At 40.2% G+C, this 12,065-nt stretch overlaps 1 protein-coding gene across 5 annotated transcripts in view; it reads right to left on the bottom strand.

The window, feature by feature from the left end:
* Positions 1–12,065, bottom strand: part of STS (steroid sulfatase) — a 107,586-nt gene that overhangs the window by 78,494 nt on the left and 17,027 nt on the right. For 2 of the 5 annotated variants that reach the window (XM_083612135.1, XM_083612138.1), the window contains exon 2: positions 9,124–9,222. The gene's annotated coding sequence lies outside the window, so the exon portion shown is untranslated. Of the gene's footprint in view, positions 1–1,934; positions 2,071–9,123; positions 9,223–10,476; positions 10,566–12,065 lie in introns of those variants that run through there. The other 3 variants (XM_083612136.1, XM_083612137.1, XM_083612139.1) reach the window with 3 other exon arrangements.

The following is a 12,065-nucleotide window of genomic DNA, read 5'->3' as shown; positions in this document are numbered from 1 at the left end:
CTGTTGCTATCTCTCCCTTGTGTGCAGATGTTGGCTTGATAAGGATCAGTACTCAGAGAATGGGTCTGCTATTAGTATAAAGGATATTGATAGCCCAAACAGATTTATGAGCCCAGGGATAAGGGCAGGAGGGATCAATGTTATTGCAACCTGTTGAATATGCATTTGACATCGGAGACAGTAAACCTGCTTTCAAACGAATCTTACTGTATAGGCCCAGCATCAGTTACTGAAATACACCCATTGATAGAAACCACCCTTGAGCCAACAGAGCACAAACAATACAAGATGCTACACGGGAAATGTTATGTTCAACCTGTCTGGGAATGAACAGTTTAAACCTATAATACAAAACCTTTCCCCCCTTCTCCTGTGCCTAAGAATGCTCAGAGATTGATTCCATCACACCACACTATATTATTTTTTCCTTTACAATGATCTCTCTAATATTTGCTATCTTCCCACTCCCCTCTGGTCTTCTACACAATAAATTGACACTTCATTAGTATCTGCAATCCTGTACACATACTTTCACAGGCTGAGAAAGTAGTAAGCTCAGTCTTCTCACCTATTAGCTGCTTGTCATCACTTGATCATTCCAGAAACACATAGCAGATGCAGCCCACTTTGTTTTGAAGAACCTTAAAATCCATTTTCACCCCCTAACACATTTTTCAAAACAATGAATAACTGCCTGATTTTTACAATGTTTCTTTAATTCAATATTCCGCAGAAGTGTTTTAGATGTGTTGCTCCTGGCTTTCTTGTTTAGCATGTAAGATGTTATTACTAAGAGAATCAATATTCAGAGGAATACATCAACATATAAATACAGAAGGAACCGTGAGAAATTAATTGGTTCAAGGAGTTATCAAGAGTATCTAGGAAAGGCAAGTATTAAACTTGTCAGATTTGACAAAATAAAATATTCCATATTACACTAGGAACGCCTATAACTAACAATCGCATATAATTAATTTTTGAATTTAAAAATGTACATGGAGTGACATGGAGTGAATAAGAATTGGGCCACACACCCAACAATGGGCATTTGTGTGTTTGAACAAATATGCTTATTATGTTCTGCCCACTGGGACATGTGAAGCTAGGTTCTGGGTATCCTGTTATTTCGGTAGTTCATTTTATTATTTTTGTGGGGTGGTGAAGGAAGCAATTAGAAGACTGTCTCCCATACATGATCTGTGGCAGATCCCTGAGACATCTGGCTGTGCTGTAACTCAAAGTCACCTCAGATGCCAATCACATGACACAGATAGCATCCTGGGGCAGGACGTAGGAGGGACCATCTTCTCACTGGTCTACTCCTTCAAGATTCACATGTGGCTTCAACCAATGTCATCACCATAATACAAACATAGTGTTTTTCTTTTCCTCATAGAGAAGGCACTGGGGCAAAACCATGTCAGAGGGGAGTGATGTGAGCATCTCCTTCCACAGAAGGCCACACTGAGGTAAGCCTTGACCTACAAACATTATACTCAGGGAAGCATGGAGCACGTTACAATATAAGGTAACAAATGTAGAAAGCATTCGGGTGAGTGTACATTTGTGTATGTGTTTTAATCCATCCCACAAAACAAATGAGCATCAGCAATTTTTCAAAATACCTGTACATTGTCACTTCTCTCTGAACTGAGTTGAAAAGATCAGATCAGCCAGTGTCAGAGATAGCTGTTGGACTACAATTCCCATCAACACCAGCCAGCATGGCCAAAGGTCAGGGAAAGTGGGAATTGTAGTCTAACATCTGGAGAGCAGCATGCTGTTCACCCCTACTGTATGTGGACACTTCAGTAAGTCTTGGCTGAGAAGGAGCCAATTTCATTCATTTTGTGGCTCTGGTGAGCATAGAGTACAGGGATGGTAAACATTCAATCCTTCAGAATTCTAGAATAGGAGCTGATCAATCCTACCTTTAGAAGGCTCTGTCCGTATCCGGCAGGTCATCCAGTTCTAAAAATACTATGGGCAGGACAGAGTTTAAATTCTGGATATAGCTAATCTCTGAGCTTATCCTCACAGTCTCTACCCTTGTAAGAGACTGCCTGCTGCTCTCTTCTCCAATGTAATTGCCTCAGCATCTGGCTGAAATTAATAACCTCCTTATTCTGGCCCTGGCATATTCCTCCGGGCTGTTGGCCACCTCTCACTCATGACAGTCTGGTTCCAGTGTCTGAATATAAGGTTTGGAAACTAGCCTTGAGGAGAATCCTAAGAGTGCTTATGTCAGGCTTGTGACTGCTAAAGGACAGAATTCCATGATAAAAGAAGAATCTTATGAAAATACTAAATTACTCTTAGGGAAAAGGAGAAGAATCCATGATGGAGAAGTCAAATGAAATTCCATGCACCTACTGAACTTCCAGGCTATATGGAATGTCTTAGATCTGATTTACAGTTGTACAACAACACTGTGGTATCAAGAGAGACAAGAGTGAACATTTATTATATAAATAAATCAACAAATGCTCATTTAATCAGATATATGGGGCAGCCTCAGATTTTATATCTTCCCCAACCTTGTTTGAACTAAAACTGCCACCATCCCTGTCTATTGCTTTTGCTGGGTGAGGCTGATGGAAGTTGTCCAAAGTACATTAAGAGCACCAGCTTGGGAAAGGCAGATTTACATGAATAACAAGGGACTCATACTACTTTGACGTCCTGGGAATTTTAATGTCTTAAACAACTTCACCAAAGTAGATGGGCGTATAGTCAAAGCAATGGCATCAATTGGCTTGCATAATTCTACAATAATACAGAATATTGTAATCTGTCTAGACATTTAATGTTTGCATGCTTCCATTAAAGGAGATGCATCATTAATTCAAGACACAAGTGGACATGTTTTGCTGGTGCACCACTTTGATTCAAAATGCAAAAGAAACAAAACCAACAAAAACCTGTTCTCAGAAAACACCAAATACATTAATCCAAGTATGTTTATTTGCAGTGCAAATTAGTCCTGGGTTGAAAAACTGGAGACTCAACCTCTGCCTTCCACAAGCAAAGAATCATTTGTTGTGTTGCCCAAATAAAATGTGAATTTGATATTCATCAAAGCACAATTTAATTAAAAGTCCTGTTAATATCCTGGTACTACAAATAAAGCTACTAAAAGAATGTTTCAGTAGACAGTATGAAGCCCAATTAACATAGACACTATTAATTACCTGTAAACTACAGCAATAATTACATATATACATTAGGAAAGAGATTGTGGCTGTTTTATATTATGGAAAATATCCAAGGAAGAAATCGTTGTCAGCTTTTAAATCAATCTTTAATTAAACAAATGTTAAACTACCTAAGACATACATATTTCAACTTGCCAATTGCAAAGAGCTCAACAAAACTGTGGGTAGAAAGAATTTCAAAACACCACCACCAATAACAACACATTTAATTTCTTAGTCACTTGTTACAAAATTCTAAGAGCATGAAGTATAACAGATATAAGGAACATTTAAAGGTTATGGAGCAGAATTGCAAATCTCTATTGTTGTTGTTGTTGTTGTTGTTGTTGTTGTTGTTGTTGTTGTTGTTGTTGTTTTCATGTGTATAATGACTGTCTGCTAAAACACAATAAACTGACTTGACCTGTCCTGCCAATATTGCTCAACTAGAACTCCCATAGTCCCAGCAAGCATAGCTAATGGCTAGGAATGTTGGGAGTTGAAGTTCAGCAATATTTGCATGATCAAAGGTTTCCCACACCTGAAATATAACTTAAAATTGGGGGGGAGAGGGAGAGAGAGAGAGAGAGAGAGAGAGAGAGAGAGAGAGAGAGACTTACAAGGAAAGCCACACAATAATCCATAAAACTGTAGCAATAAATTTGAGTCTGCCATCTAAGAAACACAACATATGTTTGAGAATGTAAAATTGTTCTATTACCTAGGACTTGCCCAGATATTTAAACTGGGGATTTGGTACCCCCTCTTCCCACCCCACTCCCAACCCCCAGATGGCAGCATTGCTTTTTGGAAAATAAGTTTGAAAGCAGTGATCCTTGTTGGTTGTGACTAACTTAAGACCCTTGAGATTACAATAAACACACTGGGCTGAATCCAATCATGACTGACAAGACCCATTGCTTTCAGTGGATCTACGCTGGGTGTGAATAGATCCAACCCATTTAAGATCACAATCCTATACATGCCTGCTCAGATGTAAATCCTCTTGAATTCAGTGTGGCTTTCTCTGGAGATAAGTACAGGCGTGCCGTCCCCGTCCCCCCCACTTACACACGACCGACTTGCGTATGACCACATATATGTGCTGTGCCATGAAATAATTTAATCATTCAATTCCGCCCCCCCAATGGTGGGAGAGAGCTGGAGAGTCCTCATGGCTCACGAGCAGACCCTCCATGGAGCCCAAAGAGGACATCTGTGAGGGTGAAGGGAGCCCCAAAGAGACTAGAGGCACAGTGGGGCTTTACTTAGGCTGCTCAGCCTCTCTCCCTAACAGCAGCCCCCCACTTTCCCATGCATCCTCCAGCCTTCTGCCAGCCTCAGAGCTTCAATTCTAGTTGCGGATATTAATGGATGCCGTATTTTTGCTATGGATTGAAGATAGAACAACAGCTGGGGTGTTTAAAGCATGTTTAGAGTGTCCTCCCCACATTCTGCAATTTTACTTATGAGCACAGGGCCCTGGAACGTAACCCCCGTGTAACTTGGGGGGGTGCCTGTATATGCAGGACTGCCGCCTAAATGAACTCCATATTCCCGAGTTATAGAACCATAGCTGTCAACCTTCCCTTTTTTTGAGGGAAATTCCCTTATTCCAGCGCTGTTTCCTGCTGCTATCCCGGATTGTTAGATATCCCGTAGACTGTCCCCGGGACAGGTGAGGCTGCTGATCCCTTATTTTCAAGGCTGCTGATCCCTTATTTTCAAGGCTGCTGATCCCTTATTTTCAAATCTGAAAGTTGACAGCTATGTATAGAACACTGGAGAAAAAATGAATTCATAGGCTTACTCTCTTATTTATGAATAATAAAACGACTGAATATGTTTAACTAGGCAAACTATTAAGTAAATAAAAATGAAAACATAATAGGATTAGGAAAAGAAACCCAAGAATTAAAGTATTAAGGTCTTTAAGATAATAAATAAGTTCCATAAGTAAAGAATCAGAAGAAAGGCCAAATAGGTCTTACAAAGCCTGAAAGAAATAAGCCATAATAAAACATATTAAAAACAAAACAAAATCAATTCTATCTAGAAATGAACAATATCTTTATGGTATTAAGATTTACATATTTCTTTGGAAGATTCAAGAGTGAAAATGCATTGCTTCACTTCTCTCATTAAGAAGTTTGACAGAGTCAACAGAGAGTTTTATCAGTTCTTTATGACACAAATAGGCCTTTACGTATATTGAAATGATAGTTCAGAAATAGTAAGGGGGAAAATTGGCTATGGTGCCACTGTGAATGAATGTATGTTTGAGAGAGGGATTAATTGGAAGCCAGCCACAGGCAGCAAAATATCGGGGTGGTGGGTGGGGTGGCATCCTCATTGAAAATTTGGGGGGCATTCGGCTTCTCACCCCCCCCCCATGGCACCTATTTTGATTAGTGTCATTCTAGATACATCCTAGAGCTGTTGTTGCTGCTGGTTTTACTACTACTATAACAACAACAACAACAACAACAACAACAACAACAACAACAACAAGGTTAACCAATTTTTGTAATTTTATGTTGTGAACCACCCTGGGATCTATGGGTATAGGGTGGCATACAAATTTAATAAATAATAATCAAAATAAAAAATAATAATAAACAAAACCAAGTAATATACAGTGGTACCTCGGGTTACATACGCTTCAGGTTACATATGCTTCAGGTTACAGACTCCACTAACCCAGAGATTGTACCTCGGGTTAAGAACTTTGCTTCAGGATGAGAACAGAAATCGTGCTCTGGCAGTGTGGCAGCGGCAGGAGGCCCCATTAGCTAAAGTGGTGCTTCAGGTTAAGAACAGTTTCAGGTTAAGAACGGACCTCCGGAACAAATTAAGTACTTAACCCGAGGTACCACTGTAATCCCATTCTGAAAATACCTACATGCATTATTATGTCATTTTTGTGTCTAAGATCTTGATTACATCATGGGAGTCACTCTACTTGAAATGGCAAAATGTTGGTTCCACTTTTCCCTAAAGATGATAAAATACACTGTGCTTTCTTTTAGAACTTCTTTCTCCATTTTGATGAAAGATATATGAAAGTATTTTTGGTACTTTTGCATGTGTACTAAAACATCCTCTTTCTTTTTATCTATTTATCTTTTCATCTTCTGCTCTATTAACACATTTTATGGACAATTTCTCAATACAGTTACTTATCTTGCTTTGACCTGTAAGAGAAAGAACAGTCCAAATTCCAAAACCATGCACATAATGTAACAGTGTTAAGTCTGTTTTTTATTTCCAGTTCATGACCAGACAGCCTTGGGTAGGTCAAATTACACATTAACTTTGTTATATAACATATGTCATCAAGGAACATTACATATTTCACAACTTAAGGCTTGTGACACAGCATATCTTAAGAAAACACATTACAACCTACTAGTTTTCACTCTGAGGAAAATCAATCTCCAGGTAAAAATTACAAATTTCTTGAATTTAACTTTTCTTTCCCCCTTTTTTGAGCATACCATGGTATAAATGCTGGAAAGAAATCAGTGTCTCACAGCAGGCAAAGGCTGTTCTTGGGAATCCCACTGCTTTTTCCATACCATCAGACTAAAAAGTTATGAAAGGGTTTTCTGCCTTTTGTAACACAAAACACACAACAAACCCAATAATGTTTTGTATTGGAATTTTCTCCGGTTACCTTATTTTGCTCTAGAACAACCAACTTGATCATGCATAATTCTGCACAAGAATGGGCTGTTAGAATCTCTTTTTATTTGGGAAAGTTACTTTGATGATCAATGCTTTTTATGATGTGACTTTTTGAAGGGAACATGGGAATTATTTCCACTTTGACACGTTACCATTAGAAAACCTTTGAAATAATTATTCTTTATTTGTTGCCCTTCACCATAAGGTCCCAGGGCAAGCCAAGGTAACTTAAAAAGTAACTTACCAATCATCATCATCATCATCATCATCGACCCTCAGATTCTAACTGCCAAAACTGAGTTTTACCACAAAATTAATGTAAAATGAAATTTTACAGGGCACATATCAGAGGCAATGCGTCTCTGAATGCCAGTCACTGAAATGAGTACAGTTATGCCCTGCTTTTAAGCTTCTTATAGGCTTTTGGTTGGCCACTGTAACAGAGTGTTGGATTAGAAGGATCATTGCATGATCCAGCAAGCTCTTCCTACATTCTTAAATTGTTGTTTTTTTACATGCTAGTTCTCCAAACTGTTTCCATTGTCCCTTAAAGAATAAAAAGTCCAGAAACATGATTAAAATGGAAATAAAGTTATCATGTTCAAAGTTTTAATTGTTTCTTTAAAACATTTGTATTTTGCCTTGCCACAAATGGTACCCAAGACAGCAACAGAACCCCCCCCCCCAATATTTTAGCGGTATCAAAAAAACAAAAACAAAACTTAAACCAATCCATCAAGGCCCCATTAGTTAACAATTAGCCAAATTTGGCCTGAAAATGCAGCAGGTTGTAGCTTATTGACAGTTATCTCTTCACCACCCTCTTCTAAAGGCCTGATAAATTTTTATAGGACCATTCACCTTTCATGCTGGGCAGCATCGAGGCTGGACATCGAGGCCCTTGCGGTAATTCGGCTCAGGGGCGGGGGATTGATGCCCCCCTCGCACCAACTCCCAGCCGTGTCATGCCCACCCGGCCAATCTATGCTGGCTTGGGGCATAGCCAGGAGGGCTTCCCTCTCTTGCCTCCTCACCAAATCTCCCAAGCCACCCACCCTCTTTTTAAGCTTTGGTATGACACAACCTTGCTATGGAAAAATGTCAGCTGCCTTATTGGTGGGGCCGGGTAGGAATTTTCCCACTTGGCGAATTGGCACCGGCCATTGGTTTTCGCCTACCTAGCAATCGTCACAACTTTGTAAGGCTAGGCATTGGGTAAGCCTTTGTTTAAGGGAGGGGAGGTTGTAGCCTCTGCCTGCACCTCCTCGATAAGGGTATCCTGTCAAAGGGATCTGGGTGTGTGGATCCTGTCCAAAGCCCAAACACGGGCTAGGGCCATGCCACGACCCCAACGGGAACCCCTCGGGGTGCCCCTTTGATGTAAGTCATAGGGCTCACCCTTCTGGTCGTTTACCCTTAGTTCAATTCCCTGCAGATGGGCAAGAGTCAAGATATAGCCTGGCTTCACCCAATGCCTAAGCCATACCACTCACATCTGTAACCAATAAAGTTGTGGCCTGTTTTAGACCATTAACCTAAATACGCATGTCTGTGTTATTAATCAATAGGGAACTGCGGGGCACAGGACCTTGGCATGCAACCTTATCTTATTGTTGGATGGAGAGAAAGAAGGTGCCTTTGTTACATCTCTAGGAAGTAACTTCCATCCAGACACTGAGAAGGCTGTATCACTATCCCCCTCACTTTTGGCTATCCCCCTCACTTTCGATGTCAGGTGAATATTTTTTAAAGGCCTCCAGTGACAACTTTAACACACCAGTAGATTTATATGGTGATTCTTCAGGCACCTGGGCCCACTCCGCTTAGGGTAGGCATCAATTGAAATGTGCCTGGAAACAAATTTATACCCAATTCAGATCTCTGAGCACTATTGCAATATGTTCAAAGCAATGATTTCTCTCTGTTGTACCCTGGCTGCCACATTTTGGACCAGGTGTGGGGAACTGTAGAAGCTTTGAAGGCAGACTCACAGAAAGCATGTTATTGTATTCTAACCGAGAGTTACTAAGGCATGGATGACTATTTTCTTTTCCCAGAAGAGGACACAGCTGGTGAATCAACAAAAGCTGATTAAAATCACACCTGGTCACGGAGGCCACCTGAACAACATGGAGCAGGGTCCAGAAGCACTCCCAAACTACAAAACCCAATCCTTAAAGGGAAGAGCAAAACCCATCCAGAAGTGAAAACAAAAATCCGGAACTGTTGAACTACTTACCACAAACGCCTCTGTCTTGTTTGGGTTATGCTTCAGTTTATTTTCTCGCCCAGTTCATTACTGACTCCAAATACCTGCTCAGAATGTCAGCTGCTATGCCTGGATTAGATGAAAAAGATTAACAGAGCATGGTGTTATTAGCATACTGATGACACTTCAGAATCCCACACATTTCTCCAAGGAGTTTCATATAGATGCTAAATAGCTTTGGAGACAGGATGGGAAATTGTGGCATTCCATATAACAATTGCCATGGGGTATAGGAGAAGTTTCTGAGATGATAATTTGAAAACTTCCCAACAGATGGAACTACTGGGATGTACTCAGTGCTTTTCTTCTAGACATTTTTCTATGGGTTTTTATTATTATTAATGTCCAATTTAAAATAATAAACAAAACAAAAATCTAGAGATACTATTTATTACCCCAAACCTGATTTTTCACAAGCTGAAGTCTTTTACTATAATTACTCTTATTTCATTTTAGATAACTGTCCACAAATACAATTATCTAGGTGGCCTACAAAAGGATGGATCCATGATCTTTCATGGAACCTGTTCCCAAACTGTATCTGATTTGATCTGATCTGATCTAGGATTTGCAAGTTACCTGTAGGATTAGAACTAAGTGAAAGCAGGGAAAAAATAGTTTGTAAACATAAAAGCAGTGATGAATTGTATCATACATTTTTGCTTTGTAGACATCTTATGCTTGTCTATTCAAAGGTGAGTACAACAGAGTTCCATAGGGCTTATTCTTAGACAATTAAGTATAAGAATAAAGCTGTAATCAATAACAAAATGCAATGTTTGCACAAATTCTATAAGCCATATTTTTTATACCAGTGGCTTTGGTTAGAAATGATAGTGAAGGCTGGTGCTTCTACAGACCGAGAGAAGTGGTTTCCCCCCCTGCCAAGTATTAGGCCACTAGTCCAAAAAGGAAGCTTACACTCAGTGGCCTATACTTGCCTCAGTTTAGCTGAGCCCTCTCTTTGAATTCTCATTGTTGCCTTGTCTGCTTAATGTTTCTCTCAGACTTTGATTCTAAGGTTCTGAACAGATTCTGACACACATGGCTTTTTCACTGGTGTTATGGAATGTGTTCCCTGCTGAAATATGGGGGATCCCATCTGTAGTTGTACTCAGATTTTTGAACAGCTTTTGAAGATGTATCTGTTTACACATGCATTTCGTGATCTCACAACCCAGGTCTCCTGTTTTAATTACAGTGTTGTTTTAATGAGTCTACATTACACAGGACTTAGGATGGCCCTGAGGAAATGAAATACAGGCTGTGCTACATCTGCACCCCTCCCTTTGTCCCGAGCGCCAACAGATTTGGAAATCTTACATAAGACTCCAGTAAGAAAGCTGAAAATTCTCCCAGTTTATTCAGAAGCTGAGATGCGCTACAACTCCCGTAGAGCCACCTGTGTCCACCTAGGAGTAAATATGGCAAAAGCTTAGATTCCACTGTAATCTCCAGACGTTGTCTTTTTCTGTGGAGAGACATCACCTGCACCTACAGGATAGTAATATAAATTTGCTTTTGAGCATGAAGCTAAGAACTTTCATGGAAATTTCAGGTATGGGAAAATACTGTCAGCTGGACGCTGAGGGGTATGGATAAAGGAAATAATACTTTATCTTGAAAGTTCCTGTGTTCACCTTGACAGCTGTATCCTACTTTTGCTTATGTGCTCGAGTACTTATGGTGACTTTATTCAGAGCCTTAAGGTAGGATTGTCAAGCTTTTCTTCTTTTACAGAGACTTCATGAATTTAAGAAGAGCATGTTGGGTAAAAATTCAGCTAATGTAAGATTTGTTGCTCCTACAAGTTGCACCTGTTGAATTTGTGTCATGCAGCAATTAACCTTGGCCAGAAAGGCATTTGAAATAATCCAAACGGGGGGCATTTCTCCAATGATTTTAGCCTCATGAATTGTACCAGATTACATGTGTTTTCCCCTCACGTTAGTGAGTGACAAGAGATATCACACATTGAAATTTTACCTTCTGTTCAATTCTTCTTTGGGAAAATTTCCAATGATAAGTACCTTTTAAAGCAAAATATTGTTGTTTTTATTTTATAAAAGCCTTTTATAATGCAGGCTAAAAAGCCATTCAAAAAAGCACATACTTTCTGCATGTATGGGCAAGAATTCCACCACTGCAGGCTGAACGATCTCTTGCTTTTTAAAAAGGTTACATTAATACAGTAGTACCTTGGATCCTGAACACTCTGGAACTCTGACGTTTTGGCTCCTGAACGCCGCAAACCCAGAAGTGATTGTTCCGGTTTGCAAATGTTCTTTTGTAACCCAAACATCTGATGGGGCTTCCACAGCTTCTGATTGGCTGCAGGAGCCACAATTTGGTTTTGGAAGTTGAACAGACTTCCGGAACGGATTCCGTTCGACTTCCAAGGTACGACTGTACAAAGTTACTAAATGTCTATAAATATCAATTCATTATCTTCTGATGCACCCTCCCTCTCAGCCTGCAGGTTGTCACCCAGGGTCCAACATACCCTTGGGTCACTCACAAAAGTCTCACAAGAAGAATAGTTCATGAGAACAGTGGCTATCACCTTAGGTTCTCACTCTAGACTTGCTTTTTATGGGCAGGCCCAAGGTGGATAGTACTTAGGTTGTCCACAGCTGTGTCCAATTCAGCTGCACTTTCCACACCCAGTTCCAGGTACAACAGGCTTGTTGAATTTCCCAGGGGATCCAAAGGATGGGAAGAGGGTCCCCTTCCACTCACTGTGAAGGAGTTTAAGGGAGGTCCAAAGTACTGTCTCACAGTGTATAGGACCAAGAGACATGGAGGGTGAGGGAGCTGCTCCAGTGACCTGAAACACCTATGCTATGTTTGTCTTTCTGCCAGAGAACATGCAACAGCACACTTGCAGCAAGTGCAAGCTGGTTGTCTTGCTG

The sequence above is a fragment of the Podarcis filfolensis genome (genome assembly GCF_964270895.1).
Source record: "Podarcis filfolensis genome assembly, chromosome: 4".
NCBI lineage: Eukaryota > Metazoa > Chordata > Lepidosauria > Squamata > Lacertidae > Podarcis > Podarcis filfolensis.
This window is presented reverse-complemented; position numbering and strand designations above follow the sequence as displayed.